The sequence below is a fragment of the Miscanthus floridulus genome, chromosome 13 (assembly GCF_019320115.1).
Source record: "Miscanthus floridulus cultivar M001 chromosome 13, ASM1932011v1, whole genome shotgun sequence".
Taxonomy (NCBI): domain Eukaryota; kingdom Viridiplantae; phylum Streptophyta; class Magnoliopsida; order Poales; family Poaceae; genus Miscanthus; species Miscanthus floridulus.
In genome coordinates, this window is record NC_089592.1 from 23,309,142 (window position 1) to 23,321,066 (window position 11,925).

Below are 11,925 nucleotides of genomic sequence, written 5' to 3' on the forward strand. Positions count from 1 at the left end.
CTGGAGCACCACACAATGTTTTTTGCATGCTTCAACGGAGACCACCACCAAGCCATCTAGGAGGTGGCAACCTCCAAGAGTAACAAGAACCACCAGCTTACAACTCGATCACCTAGTGCCACTTAATGCAATCTCACAATACACCACACTAGAATCACTCACTCGCAATAGATTCACAATTCTCGCAAGCAAACGTGAGTTAGAGGCTTATCAAACCAAGCACACACAAGGGCAACACATCCCCAAGTTTCTCAACAAGCCAAATGCCTGAGCTTCACCTCTATTTATAGCCCCCAAGCCAAATAGAGCCATTGGAGCAAAGATCCCTTTTCTGCTAGGGCACCTGACACAGTGGTGGTGGCACCGCCCTAGGGGTGGTGGTGCCCCTTCAATGGTCACATAACAGCTAGGTTGACTGGTGATGGGCACCGAACAGGGGTGGTGGTGACACCGCCCTAGGGGTGGCGGTGACCACCAGCCAGTCAACTGAAATACCCCGTCTGGAAAATAGTGGCGGTGGCACCAAACACAGGGTGGCGGTGCTCTATTCGGTGACCAACCCCACTCGGCTACTCTCGAGAATAAAGGGGCGGTGCCCACGATGGTGGCACCAGACACATAGTGGTGGTGCACCACTATCCTAGGGGTGGTGCACACCACCACTAGCAGTGCCAGCCCCAGCACCAGCTCATCATGGCCTCCTCTAGCTGGTCACCGCCACAGGGGTGGCGGTGCACCGAACAGGGGGTGGCGGTGCCCCCAAGGCACCACTCTGAGCCTAGTTTCGCCTTCTTTCTTAACCTTTCGACTTCTCCTTTGCAAGTGTCGGGGACTGATTACTGGGGTACCCAAAGAGATGGAACTAATAGCCATCAAGCGCTGATGCTTTCGAACAGGCAAGAACACAACTACACTTCTTGCCCTATGCCTCGCCCGGCCCCGAAGGGTTGGCTCCACCTCGCCCGACCCTCGAGGGCTGGACTTCGCCTTGCCCGATGTTTGGGGGCAGACTCCACCTCGCCCGACGATTGAGAGCTCACTCAGCCTCACCCGACGTCTGAGGGCTGGCTCTACCTCGCTCGATGTCTAAGGGCAGACTCTGCCTGGCTCGATGGCTAAGGGCTAGCTCTGCCTCTCCTGACGGCTGAGGGCAGGCTCTGCCTTGCCTGACGACTGAGGGCTAGCTCCGCCTCGCCCGACATCTCGGGGCAGGCTCCGCCTCGCCTGATGTTTCAGGGCTAGCTCTGCCTTGCCCGACGTCTGCACCCTACCCCTTCATAATGATGAGCATGGGGTAAGACAGGATACTCAGGTCAATCGCAGTATCGAGGACCATGCCCTGCGTGCCTACGGGAAAGTACCATCAGGGTATGACGGGACAGGTGCTTTAAGCCCTCCTAGGCATGACAGAGCCCGAATAGTGTTGTAGGCGCCGACTTTTGTCCTATAGTGTTGTGGGCGCCGCCATCAGCCCTTGGGCATGGATCCTAACACAAGCATATGACAACCACTACAGTCTAGGAGGGAACTCACATCATCAACAATAACGAACGTATTGTCACTTCCCCGTCTACTCCCCGTAGGGTCACGGCTTGGTACCCTGACGCGCCGCATCATCTGTTAGAGTAGGATGGGACACGACCACTAGCTAACCAAAGCTAGGGCACGGCCTTATTAGGATCAACAAATGTGCTATCACTGGCATGGTCTGTCATGATAGCAGGGCAGGCTCGAGGGAAAAGGAAGACCTGACACCTTTGAAGGAACCTCTCTACCTCTAGTTTTTCCTCTTTCTCCCATCTGTAATCCCTGCTCCCCCTTGGTCTATAAAAGGGAGGGCAGGGCACCCCGCTAAAGGGGATGGATCAATTTGACACACATCACACATACAACCAAGTAGCAACCGAGCTCTTGGCATCCTTTCGACCTTTCCATCAGAGACTTGGGACCTGTCCCTTTCTCGACCGTTTATACCCCCTAGTACAAACCTTTTTTTATGCTTATAACATGAGCAATAGCAGACTAGATGTAGGGACATTCTGCCCGAACCAGTATAAACCTTGTGTCCTTTAGCACACCATCTGGGCCTAACACACAACAAATATAAATTTACTAGTTGGTGTTTATTCGAAACACCGACAGTTGGCACGCTAGGTAGGGGACCTTTGCGCATTCCATATCAGGCCTTAGATGGCTAGCCATGCAATCAGCTAGGTCCCGGGTGCACATGTGCATTTTGGTGACCTGGACTTCATCGTCACGCCGCCATCCAATCTCTCCCCTCCATCGGCTTCAACTACGGGAGGCTTGAGCACCAGCTTGGCATCTCCCTTGGACCCTAGCAGTCTAGGGAGAACCCATGCTACCTCACCCTCTCTCTACAACACTCCGTGTGGAGCGCCCTGACGGTGCTTCTATTCGAACTCCGCAACACCGCGGCAACTATTAGCCACCTTGTGGTATAGTGCGCGATCCTGTTCCCCATGAGCAACGAGTTCGTGGGGATGATCAAAAGCATCATGGAATCCCTCCACGGCCTGCTCGATGAGGAGTCAGGGTCAGTCTCTGGCTCTAACTCTAGCAGGGGGAGTCATCACCCCTCCCGGAAATGTTTCATGGTGGGTACCCCTGAAGGACACATCGAAAGCATCCCCGTAGAGGAGGCTACCCCAGTGGGCATCCACGGTGATGACACCAAATGCGGTGATAGTGGCCCCACCTCACATGAGGGTGGAGCAGCTGAAAGCCCAAAAGCAAGAGATCGAGGAAGCCGGAATCTAGCTGGTGCAGGAATGCGTGGAGCTCGATCGAGAGATCGAGCGCCACGAAGACGGTGGGCGCGCACGTGCCGGGGCCCATGATGTGAACTAAAGGATCATCACCGATGATGAAGCCCTTCCTCACTTTGCCCAGACAAACCAAAACATCGCTGCCACAACGGCCTTGCTCCATGGCCTTCTAGAGGTTGCGACGCCCGAGGATTGTTAGGCCCACCACGAGATTCGCATGCTACTCGAGCATGCGGCGGTGCAGTAGGTGGAAAGCTCATTGTCTCGACGATGTGAGCTCGACACCAGCCAGTGCACACCCTCGATGCACCCCGCCAATGACGTGTTAGTCCATCAAGCACTACAAGGCAGTACATCAGCGTCTTGGCCGCAACCACGATGCCCGCAGCACCCTCGATGCCCGTAGACGCACCTACGATGACCCGAGAGAAGGAGCCCGCTGCAGCTATCATCCTCGTCATGGCAGACGCTATGATAGCGGCAAGGATCGGAGCCCAAGCCCTGGCCTGCTGGGCCCTTAGGCCTTCGGCCAACACATCCTCAACACTGCTTTCCCGCCAAGGTACCAACCACCTACCAATATCCCTAAGTACTCTAGGGAGACAAGCCCTAGACTTTGGCTCGAAGACTATTAGCTTGCCTGTCAAGTCGGTGGTGCGGATAATGACGACTTCATTATCCACAACCTTCCACTGTTCTTGACCGATTCGGCACGAGTGTGGTTGGAACACCTATCGTCCAACGCAATCTAGAGTTCAGCAGATCTAAAGGAGATCTTTATGGGGAACTTCTAGGGCACATACAAGTGCCCTGGGAACCCATGGGACCTCAAGAACTACCGTCAGAAGGCCGGTGAGACACTCTGAGGGTACATCCGACGCTTCTCCCGGTAGTGCAATGAGCTCCCTAATGTTGCTGACGCTGATGTTATAGGAGCCTTCCTGTCCGGGACTACCTGCGAGTCTTTGGTTCATAAGCTTTGACGCAAGGGCCCGCAAACCACCAAGGAACCCCTGGACATCACCACCAGCCACGCATCAGGAGAAGAGGCGGTCGGAGTGATCTTCAATCCTCTCGATGGCAAGGCAAGGTGAGACGAGGGTGCCGGCGAAGGCACCTCCAATCGTTCCACCACAAGGAAGAACAAGAAGCAATGGTGTGAGGACTCGCTCGTGGCCGCTGCTGACCGCAAGGGTGGTTGAAAGCCCACGGGGGGCACTCTGAACCACTTCAAAAAAGTACTTGAGGGGCCGTGCCTGAACCACGTCTTGTTCGAAGGCTCCAACAAAGGGGAGTAGGGAAAGGACCCTGCTACCATAGAACCGACCAATTTATAAGAGCACAAGTACAATGGCAGCCCGCAAGCGGTCGCACTGTCATACTTGAGCCCATATAAACCCGGTAGTCTGTCGAGTACCACGACGGGTCTCAATAAATGATCCACAAACAACCAAGATCGTACATAATTCAACATACATGTCACATACTACATAAAGTTTGCAGATACATTTCCATCATCAGAGTATGAAATAAAGTTATTACAAACCAAGTTTGATAGATAATAGCAGATGCAAATTAAGTTCGAAAGTAGCATTTGCCTACATAGTTTAATACAGTGCCAACAGATGATCACAGTCCACAAAAGCATATAGAGGGATTAGTAAAGAAGCCTGCCCATGGCTTACTCCTCATCCACAGCGGGATAGAAGCAACTATTGCAATATCCATGATATACTGTGCCATTTGCAATAATGGGAACAAAACCCTGAGTATGAGAAGGTACTCTGCTAGACTTACCCATCATAAACCAGAAATAAATTAACTCCAAGGATTATGCAAGGCTTTATAAATGGGGGTAGCTTGACAACATTTTGCATAAAAAGCGATTAACTCAGTTATACAATTATAATTCCGTTATCAAGTTAATTATAACTATCCATCTCTAAATTAGCAACTATCCTGTGCCAAACATGTGATACATCATTTTAAGAGCATACAATGGTAACCATAGTAGGTATAGTAATTCCATGTTTATCCGAACCATCATATTCCATAATACAATTACTACGATGCTGGAGCTAGCCAAGTTTCTCACTATCCGGGAGAGACGGCGATTCGAATCGATTTCAACTAGCTGGGAATTTATTCCTAACACAAACTTAGGCAAACCAGATCAACGGTCACCTTAGGTCACCTTTGTTACAACTCAAGTACACATTTCGCGGGTTCGCCCAACGTCGCACAATCAGGGACCACCAACTGCTAGGACGTTCAGGCCCAGCTTGCCCTTAGGCTCATGTCTGGCTCCCTGCACATCCTTACTACCATCCAGAGTGCGCACTCTTATAGAACAGGGCCCGGCTTGAGTTGAGCTACTCGGCTTCATGGTCGGAACAAGTTATCTGGCCAGCTAAGTGATAGGAATGCGTTCAATCTTGACAAAAGGTACAACAATAGTACGGTCCTTAATCGACACAGACGGAATCACATGAGCCAAGCTACCATAGACTCCGTCCAGCCTCCATTTACTTGTATCCCATGGTTCTTTTCCACGATAGCAAATATAGCCAACCGTGCTTTGGTATCCACCTATATCTCGCAGGTGACAGGAAATCACCCGACTTCTACCGGTCTAAACAGGGCTAAGCATATATTCGATCCTGGACCTACATAGGGTTAAAGGTGTATATATATATCTAGACAAGGTAGTTCCATGCATCAAGTGGTTCCAACCAACTCTTATAACCTAATGCATCAATCATAAAGGACTCAAGTAATATTTTGTAAAACACTGGGAGACTTAGAATGCTCTGGAGCTTGCCTTTTAGAAAGGAAGTGGGGCAGTGGTCAGGGCACTCCGGAAGCCCTTCTGGGGTCTACTCCTCTTCTTTGGGAGTTGCGGCTTGAGGAATCTCCTGCTGGTCCTCTTCCTCTCCTTCGTTGAATTCCAGCAACGTTATTTCCTCTGTCGATCCTATATGCACGAATATGGCATAAGATATTGCGAATGCATACATACTGACATGTATAGTATGATGACACATGATGAATGCATTCTTGTAAGTATTCTTAACAGCATGGTGTTAAAGTAATAACAAGTGCATCATATTTTTACTGAGTAGGTGCATATCTCTTCTTGATTACTTAATCAAACACTTTTACAATTAATTTACTACACCACAAAATAGTAGCTTCTTGTTTTACTCATAACTGGAGTTATATACATCGAAATCATATGGTTGTGGACATTATAGAAAGCTTAAGAAATTGTCTACAACGTTCTTTTAATACTCTTACTGTGATTCAACAGTTATATAGGGCAAACAAATCATTCAATCAAATCTGACCAGGAAGTAAACATTTTGGACAGCAAACTTGTAACAGCTATAACTCTAAAACCCTATGTCCTATGACTGAAAATTTAACATAAGGTAGATTAGTAAGTTATCTACAACTTTGTCATTAACAAGTTTTACAGCAAAGACCATTATCCATACGAAATCATCCACATAATCAAAACTACACATGCAGCCTTGTATTTGAATTATAAAAGTGATAATTAGTTAGTTGCATACAATCAATGGCTTCTACACCTTACTATGAACATCAACAGTTACTATGTGTCACAAGAATCATAGAAAACATCATGGTGAACCCCAATTTAATTACTTAAATGCCTTTATTAATTTAATTAAATAATTAGGGTAAATAATAAATATAGGCTACTGTGAAAATTTTGTACCATTTGCACATTATAACATCCTATACAAAAATAATAAGCTAGCAAGGGTTAATTTAGTGAAAATAGTAAACCCTACAGAAAAGTGTCAAGCAACAGATTATATATTTTTCCTAGCTTCATATTAGTTCCATACTACTGTACAAAAATTTGCATAGCAATATATTACATATTTTTATCCCTACAAATTTCCTTAGAAAATGCCATTTATTAATAAATAAATAAAAAGACCATATTTAAATCAAGTTTACAGCAAGCTTATTATTTTTCCTAGCTAGAGCATGTCAATAAAAAACCCACAAAATTGGAATCACAATTTTAGAAGTTTTCTAGCTCAAGATATCTAATTTACAAAATTATAGACATACAAAAAGCATTTATCTAAATGCATTTTAATCCTTAATAAAAACATCTGAAATTGTACCTATTATATTTTTATAAAATACTACACTTCCTAAGGAACACAACAAAATTAGGTTCACCAGATTTGGATCCCTACAACTCAACTTCTGATTTTCCAAAGCTAACATGTAAATCTGAAAATAACTGAGCTATCCTTTGAAACTGTCGCTGACAGTCGGGGTCCACGCTTCAGACGGGCTCGCGCGCCAGTGAAACAAACTAGGGGAGTGGCGCAGCTCGGCGTGGATCGGCCTCAGCTCATCATCGACGAGCTCTTCGGCCAACCCAACCCTAACATCATGCTCTACACATCAAGGCGCATCGGGTGACCTAGGTAGCGATGGCGCACGTGCACAGGAGCGAGTTCGTCGCCGGCCATGGCGGCATGGTGGCGCAGTGCTGTGGTGCGCGGGCCATGGAAGGCCATGGAGGAGCTCGGTGAAGAGCGCACCAAAACCACGGTGACGACATAGATCTATTACGGTATCTAGGTGACGCGAGGTGCTCCGACGTGCTCCGGCCACGTGCGCGGTGGCGTGGAGGTGTGAGCGCAGCGGCGTGGGTCGCCTCCATGGCCTTACTAAGGGGGTGGAGCACGTCACCTAGATACCGTAAGCTTGTCTGTTGCTGCTCGTCACCGAAGCTTGTCTATTGCTGCTATCAAGTCAAGGAGGTAGAGGGAGTGTGGCGTAGCTGTAGGCGAGATGGAAGTAGCAACGGTGCGGTGGCATGGGTGCTGGGTGATGGCGGAGCTGCGCTATGCTTGGCGGCGCTGCTCTGGTTCCATGGCGAGAGGAAGGGAGAGCACTAGAGAGTGAGAGAGCAGGCGAGAGTGAGCGGAAATGAGGCGTGCAACTCTCAAATATCGGCTGCCAGCGCGCGGCGTCGAGGGCCAGGCGTCGGCTAATGGTGGCCACGCGGTGGCCATGCTCTGTCCATGGTCGGCCATGATGGCATGTGGCGCGGTGTTCTTCAACACCTGAACCCAAGCCTGGTAGAGAGATTTCAATCATTTAAATCTCCTAATCCATAGCTTGTTAGTGCAAACATCCTAAACAGATCTTGTAGCCCTAAGTACCATCTACAAATTATCTTAAGAAACCAAAGTCCAAATCTCAATGGTTAGTGAGTAAAATCATCACCAAGTTGAGGCTGTCGAACTATGTGTGTATAAGACTTAGAATTTTTTTTTAAGTGCTGAAAATAGTGCAAAGCTGATTTTTTGTGAGCCAATTTCAAGCATGTTAGGAGCTTAACTAGCTTGTGACCCAAAAATAAAAGTTGTTCCTCTCACCAAAAACTACAACTTTGCTTTAGTGACCACCTCCATGCAAAGTTTCTATCACATAGTTCAAACTAGGTGAAACATGCTACATTCAAATGATGGTATACAATTAAACTATGACTTAGTGACCAAATTAGCCCTAGCCATGAATACCAAAGTTGTTCCTAATGACATTACAAACATGTTTAAGCTATTCCTAGGGTCACACAATCATTTCATACATTGGTTACACATAAAGCTTTCCAAGTCAACATACATAGCATCACTTAAGGACTTGATCATGCAAGGTGACTATCGGTGTTTCGTACAAGCACCGGCAAGTAGATTTAGAGTAATGCGCATTAGGCTCGGATGGTGCGCTAAAGGACACAAGATTTATACTGGTTCGGGCTGAATGTTCCTACGTCCAGTTTGTTGCTGCTCGTGTTATTAGCACCGAAAATGGTTCGTAGTAGGAGGTACAAACGATCGAGAGAGGGACTGGTCCCAAGTCTCTGGTGGAAGGGTTGAAAGGAGGCCAAGAGCTTGATCGCAGCTTGACTGTGTGGGTGTTGTGTGTTATGCCATCAAAAGTTGGCCCCTCTGTTGGAGGAAGCGCATCCCCTTTTATAGATGAAGGGGACGTCTTTACAAGGATGAGGGCTTAGGATGCGTACTCTACCTAGCCTTGTGGCTCACATCTACCCAGCCTGGTTTCCCATTCTGATGGGTGCGAAAGGATGATAAGCGCCAACAATACTGTCGACGCCTCTGTAGAATGTTTGGATGGTTACAGAATACTACCCTGCGTAGGGTATGGGCTATAGTACAGTGGTTTTGACTTATGAGCCTTGCCTAGCCTTGCTCCGCATGCCTTCTGGTTCCTATGAGTCTCTATTGGAGGGACGCGGGGTCAGGGTTCGGAGTAGCACCGTGGGCGAGGTCTTCCGATTTGGTGGACCCGAGGGGTCGGGAAGTGGGCGCCGCTCCCTTGGATTCATAACATGGTGATGATATATCCATCATTTGTGGAGATCGCAAATCCTTTTCTAGAGCATAGTGGTTGTCGTATATCTTCATCGGGTTCCGTGTCCCAGAGCTGAAGGTGGTGCCTACACCTCTACAGGGCAAGGAGCACGTACTTGCAATACTTTTCAGGCTCTGTGGCACCCGGAAGGGTCTAAAGCACCCATCCCGTCGTTCCCTGGTAGTACCTTTCCTGCCGAGGCGCAGGGTATGGTCCTTGAAGCCATGGTTGACCCAAACATCTTGTCTTTCCCTATACCCATCATCATGAGGGAACGGGGAGAAGTTGTCAGGTAAGATGAAACCAGTCTTTAGACATCGAGCAGGGCGAGGTTTGTCCTCGGTCATCGGGTGAGGTAGGGACCAGTCCTTATCTCTTGGGCGAGACCGAGCCCATCCCTCAGGGGTCGGGCGAGGCGGAGTCTATCCCTCAGCCCTCGGGTGAGACCGAGCCCGCCCCAAAGGCGTCGGACAAGACGGAGACTAGCCCTTAGCCCTCGGGCGAGGCAGAGCCGTCCCAAAGGCGTCGGGCGAGGCGGAACCAAACTCTTGTCATTTGAGCAAGGAACGTAACAGCGCCCTTATCCGTCCAGAAGTTTTTAACATTCGGTGGTTATTGGTTCCACCTTCTGGGGTACCTCGGTATTAGGTCCCCGACAGTAGCCCCCGAGCCTCTGGGTGATTTGGATAGAATCGCCTAGGGGGTGTTTTTGATTCCGTCGGAGTTACTTTGCCAGAGGGTGCGTGCGAGCGCACCCGATGGGTGTACCCCCGAGCCCCTGGGGGGTTTGAGTAGAGTCGCCCGGGGGTAGTATCGAGCCCTTCGTGGGTGATGCTGAAAGACTCGGTTTTTGTCAACTGGATACTTTTAAGGGAATCGTGGTATTCCTTTCGCGGGAATTTTATCTAGTGTTGACCCGGCTGTGACCCGACTGTGGATCGAGGCCCTGGTGATTTGTGGGCCTATCCCTTGTTGGGATGGCCCCTTGGCTCTGGGATCCTAGGTGGGCCGACCTTCGGTTGTTATGGGCCCAGATGAGTTTAGTGAAGAGATTTTTCTGGCCCACGTCCCCTCTGTGGGAAAAGAGTTCGGTTGCTTCGGGAAGGCGAACCACCCGATGCGACTTTGGTGGGAGAGGATAGGGATCGTGGGCTCGTGTCCCACGACGTGACGTGATGGTGCACGTGGCCAGCCTAGAAATCGAGGCGGACGGTTGCCCTTCTCGCATCCGTCGCTACTATAAAACCCCGGGGTTCGCCCCCAAGGTTCTGTATTTCGCCTCCTCGCCTTCGCTTCCATAGCTTTCGCCACCAATCGCCCTAGCTTCCCACGCTAAAATCGCCGCCGTCGTTAGGTTTGCTTCTGTGTTTTCCGCCGCCGTCGAGCTCGCGTCCGCACTGCCGCCCTCGTTTGAGCTTGCACCCATCTTTCCCCCGACGTTTCAATGGAGCTATGGGGCAGATCCGGCATTACTCCTCGGCATTTGGAGGGCCTCATCCACCGCGGCCTCCTCCACCCGCTGTCCGCCGTCGGGGAGTGGCTGCTGCCCGGTGATGAGAGCGAGCCTGCACCGCCCAAAGGGTACATCGTGTCTTTTGCCATCTTTCATGAGCGGGGTTTTTCCGTACCCACGCATAGATTTCTTCGGGGGTTGTTGGCTTATTACCAAGTAGAGCTGCAGCATCTTACCCCCAATGGTGTCCAACACATGGCGGTGTTTGTTGCCCTATGCGAGGGTTTCCTAGGGATCGATCCCCACTTCGATTTGTGGAGGCATTTTTTCACCGTTAGTTTGTCAAAGAGGAAGATTGGGGGGAAGGATGTGAGCGTGCTGATGGGATGTGCCAGCATTCATCTGTGCCACACCTGGTCAAGGGACTACCCGCTGATGCGTCTGTCATCCTCAAATAAGGGACGGCACTCGCAGTGGTTTTATATTAGGGATGACCTGAGTGCCACATTGCTGAAGTACTCTAGGCGCCTCATTGATGAGGCTCCAGAGTTGTGGTAGTGGGGCTGTCCGAGTTCAGAGAAGAAACACCTTGCCGACCTTCTCGCCGCCATTCATGCTCTGAAGGTCCGGGGCGTGAAGGGGTCGAGGATCATTGGTTTCTACCATGCGAGGAGGGTGGCACCACTAATGGCGCGTGCGCTTCCCCTATACCGGATGGTTCCTGTAGAGTCATTTGAAGGAACAGTGCTCACTAATGAGGCGCTTGCTCCTTCTGAAGTGGCGCAGCGTATCAGGGAGGCGATGGAGACTACGAAGGACACCTCTGGCTCCACCCTTGAACCTATGTATCCGGTGCCAGGGCATCCCCCAATGCGACCAAAACCCGGGTTCCTTGAATTTGTAAGCTTTCCTCCCCCATACCCTCCTTTTCGATTGAATTTCTAATCCTTTAATACCAACCTTGGGTTGGTAGGACCAGCCGAGGAGGCTATTCTTCAAGGACTGCCCGGTCCCGCTGCCAAAGGATCGGGTCATGGCGGTGGCGAATCACGTTGTGGCCGAGTGGGAAAAGAGGGCAAGGGAGCAAAAGAAAGCCGAGGAGCGGCAGAAGTAGGAAGCACGGGACCGAGGAGAGGATGTAAGCGGCGATGACGACGATGATGATAGTGATGATGATGGCGATGATGAGGTTGATGAGGTTGCTGCCGGTGTGGATTGGGGCATCCTAGAGGATGAGGCCACGTTGACCAA